The sequence below is a fragment of the Etheostoma spectabile genome, unplaced genomic scaffold (assembly GCF_008692095.1).
Source record: "Etheostoma spectabile isolate EspeVRDwgs_2016 unplaced genomic scaffold, UIUC_Espe_1.0 scaffold00004941, whole genome shotgun sequence".
NCBI classification, from domain to species: Eukaryota; Metazoa; Chordata; class Actinopteri; order Perciformes; family Percidae; genus Etheostoma; species Etheostoma spectabile.
Window position 1 is genome coordinate 1 of NW_022603214.1, and position 7,811 is coordinate 7,811.

The 7,811-nt window shown below is 41.0% G+C and overlaps 1 pseudogene; it reads right to left on the reverse strand.

Moving 5' to 3' along the window:
* Window positions 1-336: 336 nt before the first annotated feature.
* On the reverse strand, window positions 337-7,583 carry LOC116677376 (double-strand-break repair protein rad21 homolog A-like; annotated as a pseudogene).
* Window positions 7,584-7,811: the final 228 nt, after the last annotated feature.

Below are 7,811 nucleotides of genomic sequence, written 5' to 3' on the forward strand. Positions count from 1 at the left end.
ACTCACATCACGACTGGTTTAAATCAAATAAGCTTTAAATTATCAACTCACTTGTTTTATTTTTCCTTTTCCAAATTTGCATGCATTTTTAACGCTTCGTTTTTCAATGGACATGCCTCTTCATCCATTTCTATCAGTTAATCTGTACTTCCACAACATATACGTGGTAAATAAACAATAGGAAAGTTTAAATCAAAATAAATCTCACGCGTATCTGATTTTATTAGACAAATCTTAAAACTTTATAGTCTACCTAAAATTGTCTCTCAACATAATTTGAAAAGTAATAGCTTTTTTGTTACCTGGGGCCATGCAGCATTGCTGGGTTTCTCTGGTTCATCTCTTCTCCTCATGATCCTGGTCCCCAACCTGATCGGTCTTCTGAGAGACAGAGACAACACAGACATTAGCATCATCTGGCCCAGACTCAAACCGCAACGCGTACCAATCAAATGAAGCTGTCTCTACAGAGAGGCATTATCTGTTATCTGCTGAGACTGCAATTGATTTTTGTCTCTTGTTCTACTTACGCGTTAGGGATTTTTCTTGATTGCACTTTAGGCAGTTTTTAAACAAAATGCATGCTATCAAATGACTACAACAAACTGTTTGTGTATCAGAGAAAGCGGTCATTTCCCCTCACCTCCTCTTCATCACTATCATCCTTATTTGTCTTTGCCCTTTTCACCAAGCAGGTCCAGCTCAGGGACAAGCTGGGTGAGGCTGAGGCTGCTCTCCTCTGGGGAAGATCCACTGATGCATGTCTAACCTCTGAGACAAGACTGAGTGGGTCAGACACGCGGCTGCGCTGCTCCAAGGGAGCCATCTGAAACAGGTGAAGACAGAGGCACTCAAGTTAGGACACAAGTTCAACTAGCTTTTCGTTTCTCCATTTGATTGTTGGCCATTTCCAAAGACTACTGCTTCAGCGTTTATAAAAAAAATAAAAAGGTTGTAATATTTTTATTAGATAACAGATAGGAAACATGTGACCAAATTTAAATTTAAATCATCAAATCTGCTTAGACCAGCAAGTGGTTAACAAATGGTAACCAATTTGTCATGAACGATGGCGCTACTGCTTGAACACAGAAGCAACTACCAGTAGGCATTTAAAACACCCTTTTCTACATTTTGCCACTCAACATAAATTGCTGATGAAAAGATGCAACCTCAATTCTAGTGTTTTGACAAAGAAAAAATAAAATGTAGGTGTAAGTACTCACGGGAAGGGTGCCCTCTTTGTCAAGGGTCTTGCGTTGACGCATCGGGGGGGGATGGAGGAGGCATGACCGTTTCATCCAGGGTTGTCCTGCTGCCTCCATTGCAGAGGCGGCCAGCATACTGGGCCTCCATGATAGTTTGGTCTGTGGGGGTGGATAAGGAAGAATTAATAAAAAGTAAAAAGAAATACGAAAAAGTGAACATAGCCTTATTAAATAAGTGATGGAGTCTCAGTTAGATTTTCTGCCATCAGTCTCTTTCCGATCACACAACTCATGACATGTCTGCAGTGGGCTACGACCTCTTATCCCTTCTTGCACGACTTACCAATAACATCTCTGTGCTGACTCATGACCTCCTCTCTAGGCACCTCTGGGTTCTCCAGCTCTTTGAGGAACTCATCCAGACTGTCTGCTTCGCCACCCTTTCTCCTCTTCCTCAGCGTCTGGCACCAGGGGTGTCAAGCAGCGTGTGAACATCTGACACCAGAGATTTAGACTGTTAAACTCAAAGGGACATTTTACTAAAACAAATGACTAACTATATTCCAAGTCAGTAGTACAATAACAAAAAAACCTAAGAGGAGGATTGATGCTAGACAAAGGAAAAGGAGTTGGCTAAATTATGCATCTAGACGTTTTCCATTCAGTATTCTGGAGGGGTAATGTGTGGGTGTGAGAGGATAGGGAGGAGAAGAAAGACAAAACCAATAACTTCCTCCAGCTTGTGGCTTCATGTTTTCATTTTAAATCCCACAACCTGAACAGAATGTCAATGAAAGATATTATAAAATCTACTCTCTTCTCTTCCATTAAAAAGTGCCAGAGTCGACCTACTGGAGAATCGGACCACGGGGGTGGCTTGCTTATTATGGTTCCACAAGCGGTAATACTGCTTGTCAGTTATTTCTGTGTTCAAATAGTCAGGAGTGGACATGTGTACATATTTATCGACAGAGTGCATTGATATTTATAACCGCTTTTGTCACCTTGAGCAGCCTGGCATTCCAGAGGGGCTGTGCAGGCAGAGAGAAAAAGCTTCTCCACTCCTCCAGTCTCCTTCCACATCAAGTTAGTTCTTGTGGGAGGGGCGAGGGGCGAGGGTCAGGTGGTGACAATGTCCGAGTAGTCAGAAACTGGGCCCTGATGGTTCTTACTGTCCAGCTCCTTTACACTGCACACATCAGCTTCCTCTTACGCTTTGCCTTGGTCTCTTTCACTAGAAACGGTAAAGAAGAAAAAATGCTTCATGGCTGCTTCACTGTAATTTTCCACCATTAACAGGGTTTCTGCTCGATACATTTAGCAGCAGCGCGCCACTACCCCTTCAGCCGTTATGAAAAGTCATAAAGTCGTAATTACACGCTGCGGAGCCATCTGCTCTACTGAACTCAAGCAAACAGTCAATCGCTCTCGCTCTGCCATTTGATGGTGAGCAACTGGAATAATGACAGGATGCCATCACACACAGAGACATGGCAACCAAATAACAGTAGTGAGTAAGCAGTATCTCAGGCCGAGTGACAAACGGCAACGAAAGCCTCGACATTAAAACTGCACTCACACGGGCCCTGTGAAATATGACAGCTACAGTATATTGGAAAATAGCGTTATGGACACTGAATTTGATGAATTTAATGTTCATCAGACCCCACATGAGACAAGAAGCTAACGTTAGCAACGCTGCGGTCCCGCTGCAGGAGGCGTTGTATTCTCCCCATGCTGTACTAAGTTCCGGTTTAAAAACCACCATGAAAAAAAAAATAAGTTATGTTCCCTTGGCATTTTGTTTGTTGCTTAACGGTGTGTAAAATGAGTGGTGACGTTAAATCACATTATTTTGGCACAATGTTTAGTAATGGCAGTAGCAGTGGTCATAGTGAGTGAAAATGTGATGTGAAATGCACATTGCAAAGCGTGTTATGTATCTGGAATTGTTCATTAGCTGTGTGATCTCTGTAAAGCTGAACAGACTCGCAGTAGGAACATTAGGCTTATTCTGATCTTAAAAATCTTCTGTGAGAAAGGACGGATAGTGGGACAAAACATTATATTGTGGAATGTAATGTAAGACATATGACACTTTGAGAAAAAATGCAAATAAGCAACCTGTTGCTAAAAGGAACTACACACTTAGATTTTCACTTAGGTAATGTAAATGTTCATGTTGATCCACCAAGCATAAATACTACATTTTTGACATAGCTACCTTGGAATGGTATAGCAAAATCTCCCAATCGTCTCACAGTGTAGATTTATTGGCTAATCAGACAAGCTTAGTCATTATTATTCAATATGCAGAGCAATGTGTGTAGGCACTTTCCTATGATTTGGAAATGGTAAAGCATTTAGAGAATGGAGACTTTGAAAAGATGTCCTTCAAAAATGCTAAAAAGAAGAATTCATTCTTAGATTTTATACAACAGAAAGAATTTTTTTAAATAGTAATCTCGACAGAAAGGTAAGGAGGGCCTTACCAGTAATGTCAATGGGCTCCAGGGCAAAAGCCTCCTCCTCATTGTGAACCAGAGTGGTCTGTTCTGTCTGGTCAGCCATTGCTGGCAGTGGCTCTGCTGGGCCCGAGTCGGGGGCTGTCTGGACCCGCTACACACAAAAAACGTAATTGTAATTCCCCATAAACAGACAAGTAATAACACAACTTGACACAAGTCAACGTAAATTACTTAATAGAAACGTAGAACCACTATTGTAAATTAATGGAGACAATGCACCAGAAAAAAAAAAAAATTTCCTACATTATACATCAAGGTGAACAAACTTTACTTACGTGACTGGAGGTTGTCAAAGTCGTCCTCATCGTCGCCATGATCTGGAGGCATCATGACACTTTCTGTGATGGCTGGAGGGTCATCAAAAATACCTCCTCCATCTTCAGAGCTCAGTAGCTTATCAACTGGGAAATAAAATATAGGAAAAAATATTGCTGACTCACAAATATCTCAGAACATCTTCACAGTACCTCTATATAGCCAATGCTAAGATAAAAAAATAAACACACAGACAGAGCAGCTCACCCAGCATTCCCCCATCACTGTTGCCCATTGAACTGTCCCAAAGTCATCATACCATGTGGTTGGACTGTCTGGGAGATTGGCTGGGCCAGGCTCAGCCTCCAGCAACAGGTTAGAGGCTGTGGCACCGTGCATGATATCCTCCTCAAATGTGCTGGCATCACGCATCATCTCTCGGTCATCCATACCAAAGTCAGCTGAAGAGCACAGGGCAAGTCTTTGTTGAACCCAACATTTCTATTATTCGTACAATGAAATGACATCTCTAAATAATACTATTTAAAATATTCTTCAGTATGATACAATAATGTTGATTATAGTTAATCATTAAAGTTAATTTGACTCGCGAACAGTTAGTGCCCTTACATGACACAATAATAAAATTCATAATTTCTAAGAAGTAAAAAGTTGTGGATACATTTTTACTTCTTCATACCATATATTAACTTAATGTAGATATTGCAATAATATCATAATCTTACACTGAATCATTGTGAAAACAACATTTTCTAGATGTGTTGTTACTTTGGCCAGGTCATCATCAAAAAAGCAAATAGTACATTAATGATTTTGTCCATGTTGACATTAGTGGCTTCATGTACATTATTAAAAAACTTTGCTTTGTTTAGCTTTTCATATAGCTAGACATCTATACTCTAGGACAAGGCTGTAATGTTTAAATAACGACCATGAAGACTATTGCAATATGTTTAAAATTGCAATAATATTGTATTGTGACATAAGTATCGTAATGTTATTGTATCGTGAGGCCTCAGATGATTCCCACCACTATGGTGAAAGTGTAGACATTAGTGTAGTTTCCTACCAAAGTCATTGTCCTGCAGTAGGCTGAGGTTGCCAACATCTTCCCTCATGGTGATCTCTTCTACTCTGCTCTGGTTCAGGGTGAACTGTTGGGCCACATCTATGTCACTGTTTGGGGGAAGAAATAATAAATAAGGATGAGTACAACAGCTGGTGGGTGAATGACAAACTCAGATAAAATAAGAGGTCGAAATGAGAACAATACATGTAGTGAACTTACTCCAGATCAGGAAGAGGCTGGTCAAAGTCATGGAACTCCTCAGGTAAGGTGATGGCATTGTAGGCTGCTCTCTGTTTTCCTCAGGTAGATCCACCACACCTGAATATAGATACAAGCAGTAATGTCATAACAACCAAATGTTTTCAGCCACACAAAGACCAAGTTTGAGTCAGCTTTTGTTTGGGAAAACTGATCGGAAAATTCAATGTTATTGTCCTTACCTGGCCTAAAAGCCATTTTGATCTTGATGAAAGCTTCATTACAGTCAGCAAGGAGGTACTTGGCCTTCCTGTGGTAGATTCTCACCACCCCGAGGAGCAGGTGCCTGATGTACGCAATGCCATCTTCACCTAAGAGAAAAAAGGCACAGGGAAAATGCAACAAAAATATCTTGTTACATTTCTTGTAAAAACAAGACTAAACTGTAAAATCAGCATCAAAAAAACATTGTACATCAATGAGAGCAAAGACACTTTGTGAAAGCACTGCACTTTGTTTAAAATAACGCAAACACTTTAGTTAAACTGTGACAGCTGCAAGTATTACTCTGCTATAATAATGAATAAGAACTTATCCTTTATTAATCCCGCAAGGGAAATTACATTTTCACTCTGTTAAAATACACATTACACACAGGCCCAAGTTAACACACATGCTTAGTACTTTGTCTTGTTACCTTGGGTGAGATGATGCTCTCCACACTGCTCTCTAAGTTGCATTCAAAGACATGGGCCTTGGTCAGCTTCTTGTCCAATGGGCCGCTAGCCAGATCTTGGCCAGCGGCCCACGCTTGCTGAGGACAAAGTGGGCGTAGAACATTGCCCTGGTTCCCCTGGCTCACACAATCACACTGCTGTATGGTCCACCTGGAAAACATCATTGATACATAGTCATTATTCTAAAAAGGTCAAGACAAAAGAAAAAAGTACCAAAATGCAAGATACAGACAGACAGCACAGAATCATCCCTTAGGGAAGAGGTAAGCAATATTAAACTCAATATCTCTAAAAGTTAATGAAAAGGAATATGGGGAAGAAAATGTAACGTGACTGCTGCACAGACTCAAAGGTAGTAATGATAAACAGTTGAATATTTTCATTAAAGTTGTGAAAAATTCCAGACATCAATCTTAAGTGAGTCTCGTGCTAAAAATGCCAGGGGGGGGCAGTTATAAGCAATCATGCCGGTCCAACAAGTCAGAACAACCAGGCTGTCATCACATTATCTAGAACGTTAACTGGTTTCGAAAAATAATTTAGCGATATCCATCGAAAGTCAAGGATCTTTTCCATCTTCTTAGCAAGTTAGGCAACAACACTGCAAAGATGAGAAACGTTAAACCAATTCCCCCCGGAATGCGGATTGGTTTTAGCCAACGTTACATCACGTTGGGGATTTATAACGACTTTCCTCCGAATTATATGACATGGATGGGGGGGGGGGTCTGCTGTCTCTCTCAAACTTCCTAGAAGCACTTCTTTTGTTTTTTGCTATACTTACTTTGATTAACGTTTACGCTAACTGCGGCATATTGCAAGTAAAAAAAAAGCAAAAAAATAATAATTTTAATTAAAACAAGCGCTTCATTGAAGTTCCGCCTATTTCCCAGTCAGGGAGCCAAACACTGGAAATGCACATGTCTGCCTATGGTAACTGACACTTTCACGTATGTTACTCTACTTCAATTAATATGCATTGTTAAATGTTAAAAACCTAAGTGGTCAAAGGGGAAATGTGCGTGGTTAAGTAGGCACTTAATACGGTGTAATACGTTAAGAGCGCCAAGGGGTTGGTCATCGCCAGTAAATAGTCGGCGCCATCAAGTGGGATGAACAAACTTAGCCGCCAGCCTACTAACGTTACAGAAGCAGCAATGAAACCGATTTTTACCGATTTCAGTTCCTTGCAGTAAAAGTATAGCTTTAGTAAAACGTCGGACCAGAATACAATTCGTCCATGAAAAGAAAGTGAAGCGCACCGGAACGAGGCGCCCATCCAAACCTAGCTACTCATACTTGTTTCCCTCTATCAGCACAACTGTGTCGTTAGCTAGTGGCTAACGGCTCCTTGTACAGTGAAGGCCGCAGAAAGTCCACACAAACGTGCATCCTTATTTCGTCTCGTAGAACACACTAAACCACGACCAAATATTTGTGCTGCAAACACACTTACCGACAGTACCCCTTTTACAGTGAAATTCCAATAATTATGTTATTTCTCCCAGCGAATCCTCCCCTGTTGTACTCATTAAAACAGCCAAGATGGCGCCAGTCGCCTTCCTCCGCTCACCGCTGTCCTTTTAAAATCGGCAGGATGTTTACAGTCAAAAATGGCGGAGGAGGAGTCTGCAGATGCCCGCTGTGAGCACCGAGCAGAGATAGGGGGCGCTGTGGTACAGTGCTTTCCATGGGACAGGTTTGACTGATTATACATCAATAAATAAGATGAAAATAGTGTGTCTCCAAATACGCATGCAAATGATTATAAATCCAATGCATACGATAAGTGGAC